The sequence below is a fragment of the Littorina saxatilis genome, linkage group LG11 (genome assembly GCF_037325665.1).
Source record: "Littorina saxatilis isolate snail1 linkage group LG11, US_GU_Lsax_2.0, whole genome shotgun sequence".
Lineage (NCBI taxonomy): Eukaryota > Metazoa > Mollusca > Gastropoda > Littorinimorpha > Littorinidae > Littorina > Littorina saxatilis.
In genome coordinates, this window is record NC_090255.1 from 6,758,552 (window position 1) to 6,766,997 (window position 8,446).

An 8,446-nucleotide genomic window follows, 5' to 3' on the forward strand; every position below is an offset into this window, starting at 1 on the left:
CAGAAGAAGGCCAGAAAATACTGTATTCAAAAGTAGAAATTAAACATTTTTAGCGATAACCTTTTACCACGGTACCATTTTGACTGTTAATGACATATCTTAACGAATTAACTAGACATCGGTGTTAATATTTGTCAGTTTCACCTAACTTGCAGAAACTTTTAAATTATGTTTGGCATGTCATCTAACACCTCCATTCCACGACTTTTTGAATTATTTTTTCGACTTTTGACTGCAGTAGTTACTTGGATTAATAAACAGTGCCAGTGAATCTTTGACAATTGACATTTTCAATAAATGCTGCAGTTTGATTTGCAACAAACAGATTTGTGTTCCTTTATGTTGTCCTTGACACTTTGAGTTTCATGTATTGAAAATCATACACAAGTCAGGTAGAGCAAGAGAGCTATTGTTTATTTTTCTTTTCATTCAAACAGCAAATGTATTTTTAGTCATTTATTTTTGCTCGACAGCTGTAAACTCATACAATGGAAACATGGTCAGTTCAACAGCTAAATGCAATGCCCCAACATCATCCCCCCCCCCCCCCAGGGGGCCCCCTCCCTCCTCCAAAAGCCACAGTATGTACACTCAAACTAATAACTAAACTTCCCCGAACCAGCCCCACTCGCCAAGAATCCAACGTACCCAGTGCAATAAAGTAAATGCAGCAATGTAAAAATACTAAACAACACGAATCGGGATGATTGTGACATTCTAACACTTTGCAGAATCTTGCTAGCTGCATGTCGTTGGTGTCTTCAGCCTATTCTTACACCAAAGATACAGAAAGACATTCAATGTACAGTGGTACCTGGGATGAAAGGACACCCTTGGGACCGGCCAAGTGTCCCTACAGTGCAGGTGGCCTGTCTTGACAGGTATACGTTGACAAAGGGACCTCACAATGTGTCCTTTTACGGGAGGTGTCCTCACCGCAGGTACCACTGTCTGTCAATCTCTGCTGACACCCACTCTAAAAATGATCCAATAGATGATTTCCGCAAATAACTCAGTCAGGTTATTTATCATGGGACATGGAAGAGTTGCTTTTCCTTGAAAACATCGAGGCAAGCTTTCTTTCTTTATTTGGTGTTTAACGTCGTTTTCAACCACGAAGGTTATATCGCGACGGGGAAAGGGGCGAGATGGGATAGAGCCACTTGTCAATTGTTTCTTGTTCACAAAAGCACTAATCAAAAATTTGCTCCAGGGGCTTGCAACGTAGTACAATGTACTGGGAGAATGCAAGTTTCCAGTACAAAGGACTTAACATTTCTTACATGTATACTAAAATCTTTACAAACATTGACTATATTCTATACAAGAAACACTTAACAAGGGTAAAAGGAGAAACAGAATCCGTTCGTCGCCTCTTACGACATGCTGGGGAGCATCGGGTAAATTCTTCCCCCTAACCCGCGGGGGGTATCGAGGCAAGCTACATGAGCATTGTAGGCCTATCACTAAGTAGTGGAGTATTAATAATAATAATAATAAAACATTCTTCAATAGCGCTGTTCACTGCCAGAGAACAGTCAATTTTATTGGCGCTTTACATTCAGGCAGGGGAATTCCAAATTAGAAAAAACTCTGAAAATAGGCCGAGGTCCAGGGGCCGCTGAGGAAAATCAATTTTAGCATTTTGGACCAATATGTCCGTTTGATAGTACTCGTGTAAGCAATAAATTGATAGAGAGACAATAGTACCTAATACATATAATTTAATTTACTTTTTTTTTGCCGCGGACAATTTTTTATTTTCGCTGAAACGTTAATTCCTTTTCGCGGAAATCCGCGATTTTGCGGACAATTCCCATGCCTGACATTGGAACCCCCCCTTTTAAGACCTCTACAAATGTGAGAATATCGGGTCTTAAAAAGGACTGAGGTTATGAACTTTTGAACGAAAAGAGCATTATATTGAGCAGACACTTCAGAAAGAACAGATCGGAGCTCATTCTCACTGCACTGGGGTAACAGTCGTTCGCATGATTTCACTGGCACAGGTCGCTGAACCAAACCTGAGAGACATTAGCCACTTGCTAGTGATTGTTTTTTCAAGGTATGTGTAGCTTGCCTCAATGTTACTATGGAAAAGCAAGGAAAAACAAAGGAATTTTTGAATCAAATTCTTCCACAACCCCAAAAAACTGACAGCGATTTCCGAACATTGTCTAAGGCATACAGCACTGTGTTAATTAACAGTCCACTTGCAGGAAAAGCAGATTCTAAGTTCAAAGATCTATTCACAATAGATTCTATATGTACAAAGATCTATTTACAATTACAATAAGAGGCTGAGGTATCATCGTGATTTTTCTTTTTGGGTGGAGAGTGGAATACAGAGTTATGAATACTCAAACAGACAATGGAGACTTTCTTTTCTTTCTTTCTTTATTTGGTGTTTAACGTCGTCTTCAACTGCGACGGGGAAAGGGGGGAGATGGGATAGACATAGAGCCACTTGTTAATTGTTTCTTGTTCACAAAGATTGACTATATTCTATACAAGAAACACTTAACAAGGGTAAAAGGAGAAACAGAATCCGTCAGTCGCCTCTTACGACATGCTGGGGAGCATCGGGTAAATTCTTCCCCCTAACCCGCGGGGGGAAACAATGGAGACGGAACAATTAGCACATTCAAATCACCAAGATTCTACCTCTACTTTCTTTGCGCCTATTTAATAAATCAATTACAGGTGATCATTGTGGGTGTGAACAACCCTCAAACTATGCTCAAGACGGTCAATTTACCTTGTGCAATTAAAAAAAAAAAAATTCTTTGTTTGCGTATGCCAAAAATCCAAAACCAGACTGCTAACGTTAAAAAATTCAGAATAAAAAAACATTTTCTTTTCTTTATTTGGTGTTTAACGTCGTTTTCAACCACGAAGGTTATATCGCGACGGGGAAAGGGGGGGAGATGGGATAGAGCCACTTCTTAATTGTTTCTTGTTCACAAAAGCACTAATCAAAAAATTGCTCCAGGGGCTTGCAACGTAGTACAATATATGACCTTACTGGGAGAATGCAAGTTTCCAGTACAAAGGACTTAACATTTCTTACCTACTGCTTGACTAAAATCTTTACAAACATTGACTATATTCTATACAAGAAACACTTAACAAGGGTAAAAGGAGAAACAGAATCCGTTAGTCGCCTCTTACGACATGCTGGGGAGCATCGGGTAAATTCTTCCCCCTAACCCGCGGGGGGTAATAAAAAAACAAGAAAGGTAGGTTGTTGGAACAAGAATTGTAAGTTATTGTATTCGTATTCAAGTATTGTATTCGTATATGCATTTTGTTTTTGTTTTTTCTCAGTAATATAAAGCTCATTGAACTACTGTAGGATTTTCCCCAATAGAAACATCCTTATTATTATTACTCTTAATGTGCAGGACATTCTCTTTCAATTCCATTTATGTTTTACAACTAAATGTGTTGTACATTGCTTTAACCCTTTTGCTGCCAATCAAAACTTCCTGACTGCCAGGGTATATTGGAGTTCGGGGTGTAATAATTCACAAAAAATTCTAGCTCCAAACTGGCAGTAGGTAGGAAAGTAAAACCTATGTTATTTTTAAAGGAAATTTAACCAAAAATCTGTTTTTAGTATCTAATCATGGAAATAATGCACAAGTCAAGGGGTTAAACCTATGTGGAAATTCGGTTCCGATTTTCATTGAAACAAAACTCCAGGTTGTCTTCACATGTGCAACAAAATTCTATAACCATGTAAAAAAAATAAAAAAATAAAAATCAAAGATATTTATGATCAATAGATGATCAAAGTGATTATAATTAGTCCAGGAAAAGAGTCCGTCTTGGAAACAAAAATATGATTTCAATTTCCATTAGATCTATAATCTGCATTGTTGCACACAAGTCCTAAAATCATTTTTCGAGCCGAAAGAAAATAGCTCTCTTATCGAAATACATGTGAGTAATACTGTAAGATTTCAGACTTGTGTGTCAACAACTATAACAGAAATATGTATGGCAGACAAGTACTTTGTCAGGCAAGAACATGAACCTTCATGAGATTCAAAAGTGGAAATATCACCGGTACTACACCTGAAATGACTTCAGACATAGACTTTGTGCAATGCAATTCAGATCTAACGAGAATTATGCAAATATTCATCATTTCAAATATCAAGAAAGATACAATCAAAGTGTGACCAAATTCAAGTCTGCAGTGGACCTCCCCCAGACTTCCTCCCTTATAACACCTTGCTTTTTCACATTTTTTTTCTCATAATCTCACATTTACCTCCATTTTTAAGACTCCCTCCATTTTAAGACCTGGTTTTCTCAGATTTTTGGAGGTCTAACAAGTCGCGTAATGCGAAATTACTACATTTAGTCAAGCTGTGGAACTCACAGAATGAAACTGAACGTAGTCCGCCGCTAGTGCAAAAGGCAGTGAAAGTGACGAGCCTGTTTGGTGCGGTAGCGGTAGCGCTGTGCTTCATAGCACGCTTTACTGTACCTCTTTTCGTTTTAACTTTCTGAGCGTGTTTTTAATCCAAACATATCATATCTATATGTTTTTGGAATCAGGAACCGACAAGGAATAAGATGAAATTGTTTTTAAATCGATTTCGGAAATTTTATTTTATTAATAATTTTTATATTTTTAATTGTCAGAGCTTGTTTTTAATCCGAATATAACATATTTATATGTTTTTGGAATCAGAAAATGATGAAGAATAAGATGAACGTAAATTTGGATCGTTTTAGAAACAAATAATATTTTTTACAATTTTCAGATTTTTAATGGCCAAAGTCATTAATTATTTTTTAAGCCACCAAGCTGAAATGCAATACCAAAGTCCGGCCTTCGTCGAAGATTGCTTGGCCAAAATTTCAATCAATTTGATTGAAAAATGAGGGTGTGACAGTGCCGCCTCAACTTTTACAAAAAGCCGGATATGACGTCATCAAAGGTATCTATCGAAAAAAAGAAAAAAACGTTCGGGGATATCATTCCCAGGAACTCTCATGTCAAATTTCATAAAGATCGGTCCAGTAGTTTAGTCTGAATCGCTCTACACGCACGCACACACACACACATACACCACGACCCTCGTCTCGATTCCCCCCTCGATGTTAAAACATTTAGTCATAACTTGACTAAATGTAAAAAGGGGATTCCACTGTACTGTGCAATTTAAGTACAGTGGAACCCCCATTTTAAGACCCTGTTTTCTCAGACTTTCTATTCATAACCTCTGTCAAATTACCCCCATTTTAAGACTCCCTCCATTTTAAGACCTGGTTATTTCAGATTTGTGGAGGTCTAAAAAGGGGGGTTCCACTGTAATTGAAAATTGATTGTCATCTATATCTACAGAGCTTACATCCCTTTGTTTCTCAGATCTAACCTCCCTTGATCAAATACTGTGACAAGCATAATTCATCTCAGAGACACACTCCTCCTTGTGAAAACAGCTTGGTTCACCGTCTCAGATCTGACCTCCCTTGATCAAATACTGTGACAAGCATAATTCATCTTAGAGACACACTCCTCCTTGTGAAAACAGCTTGGTTCACCGTCTCAGATCTAACCTCCCTTGATCAAATACTGTGACAAGCATAATTCATCTTAGACACACTCCTTGTGAAAACAGCTTGGTTCACCGTCTCAGATCTGACCTCCCTTGATCAAATACTGTGACAAGCATAATTCATCTGAGAGACACACTCCTTGTGAAAACAGCTTGGTTCACCGTCTCAGATCTGACCTCCCTTGATCAAATACTGTGACAAGCATAATTCATCTGAGAGACACACTCCTTGTGAAAACAGCTTGGTTCACCGTCTCAGATCTAACCTCCCTTGATCAAATACTGTGACAAGCATAATTCATCTTAGAGACACACTCCTCCTTGTGAAAACAGCTTGGTTCACCGTCTCAGATCTAACCTCCCTTGATCAAATACTGTGACAAGCATAATTCATCTCAGAGACACACTCCTCCTTGTGAAAACAGCTTGGTTCACCGTCTCAGATCTAACCTCCCTTGATCAAATACTGTGACAAGCATAATTCATCTTAGAGACACACTCCTCCTTGTGAAAACAGCTTGGTTCACCGTCTCAGATCTAACCTCCCTTGATCAAATACTGTGACAAGCATAATTCATCTTAGAGACACACTCCTCCTTGTGAAAACAGCTTGGTTCACCGTCTCAGATCTAACCTCCCTTGATCAAATACTGTGACAAGCATAATTCATCTCAGAGACACACTCCTCCTTGTGAAAACAGCTTGGTTCACCGTCTCAGATCTAACCTCCCTTGATCAAATACTGTGACAAGCATAATTCATCTTAGAGACACACTCCTCCTTGTGAAAACAGCTTGGTTCACCGTCTCAGATCTAACCTCCCTTGATCAAATACTGTGACAAGCATAATTCATCTTAGAGACACACTCCTCCTTGTGAAAACAGCTTGGTTCACCGTCTCAGATCTAACCTCCCTTGATCAAATACTGTGACAAGCATAATTCATCTTAGAGACACACTCCTCCTTGTGAAAACAGCTTGGTTCACCGTCTCAGATCTGGCCAGGATTTTACATGGGATAAGACCGTCCCTCCACTTGGTCACATCCCAAAACTCAACGGACTGGGTTCTTTTCGTGCACAGTGGGAATTTTGTGATGACTTTTCTTCTTCTGCGTTTGTGGGTTGAAACTCCCACGTAAATCATGTTTTTACACAAGTGGATTTTTACGTGTATGACCGTTTTTATCCCGCCATTTAGGCAGCCATACGCCGCTTTCGGAGGAAGCATGCTGGGTATTTTTATGTTTCTATAACCCACCGAACTCTGACATGGATTACAGGATCTTTTCCGTGCGCACTTGGTCTTGTGCTTGAGTGTACACAGGTCTGCACAAAAGTTGACCTGGGAAATTGGAAAAATCTCCCTCTTAAACCCACCCGACGCGACCGGGAATCGAACCCGCGACCTTCCGCTTTGGAGGCCGGCGTCTTACCACCAAGCCATTGCGCCCGTTGTGATGAGTTTAATTTTGTAAAAGCCACTAGTGGCATTTAACAAAATAAATTCATCCCAAATTTCAAGTCATCAAAGCAAGCAGTCAGGCCGTTGACTGTTGGTATGTGTCTGGGTGAAAGAATGCTCTAATCCCGTGTAAAACCGGCACGGTTGGCCTAGTGGTAAGGCGTCCGCCCCGTGATCGGGAGGCCGTGGGTTTGAACCCCGGCCGGGTCATACCTTAGACTTTAAAATTGGCAATCTAGTGGCTGCTCCGCCTGGTGTCTGGCATTATGGGGTTAGTGCTAGGACTGGTTGGTCCGGTGTCAGAATAATGTGACTGGGTGAGACATGAAGCCTGTGCTGCGACTTCTGTCTTGTGTGTTGCGCACGTTATGTCAAAGCAGCACCGCCCTGATATGGCCCTTCGTGGTCGGCTGGGCATTAAACAAACAAACAAACAAACAAAATCCCGTGTAAAAGCATGACCATAAACTGAGTCAGGTACATGTGTAACCGAGTGCCGAAACACAACAATCACCATTGGAGGCAAAGCCATTCAAACGGAGAATATTAGAGCTAAATTAATAGCCTCATAAAAACTGTTAAGAGTACGCAAATGTTCCCAAGAACATAGGAGATAGCAGCAGCCTGACCCTATCACAAACAGAACTCTACAATTCACAGGGTGTAAACTGCGTAGAAGAAACGTCAAGCTATAAAAAGCTTGCGCTCTTCAAAGGCAGACAACTGTAGAGTCTGCTGTGAAGGGTGACGCAGTAGTCTCCCTGTCACACATGTAAAGGATGAGAAACACACAGCGAAACATTAACTGATGAGCAAGATATGCCAAATGCTTGAACAATGGTCTCTGGCGTTCCAGGCACAAAACTCCCGATTCTATTGAGGTCTAACGAATGACGTCTCACAACGTGCGCGGTCGTCCTTGGCGGTCAAGAAAGCCGCCGCGATCATTGCGCAGACGACACTTTTAGACCGCCAATATTTTTTGTGCGCATCACGTGCTCCACATAAATTGGCCGGAAACGAAGCAATTGGGAAACCTGGATTGTTTGAGTCTTACATGATACACTTTAATCTCAACAGATCAGACCTGTGGTTAATAATGCAGTTTGACATGAACATGTATAACCCAAAATCTGTTCAGCAACAATAAATAATGCCGAGTTCATAATGTTCACAAATAATGTTCATGTCATAACCGCACACAAAAAGTAAACAAAGATGAACAATTCCTCCTCTCCTCAAATAAACAAGAGAATGTGCTGAACATAGAGAAAAAGAGAAAATACAGTGGAACCTTAGGTCTTAAACAAGGAAGGAGTCTCAAATAGGGGGGGGGGGGGGGGGGGGGTTCTTTCTTTCTTTATTTGGTGTTTAACGTCGTTTTCAACCATTCAAGGTTCATATCG

General features: G+C 40.2%; 1 long non-coding RNA gene across 1 annotated transcript in view; it reads left to right on the forward strand.

Annotated features, from left to right (window-relative positions):
- Positions 1-8,388: 8,388 nt before the first annotated feature.
- Positions 8,389-8,446, forward strand: part of LOC138979652 (uncharacterized) — a 58,006-nt gene continuing 57,948 nt past the window's right edge. The window contains exon 1 of the long non-coding RNA XR_011460075.1: positions 8,389-8,436. This is a non-coding gene — a long non-coding RNA (uncharacterized lncRNA). The remainder of the gene's footprint in view (positions 8,437-8,446) is intronic.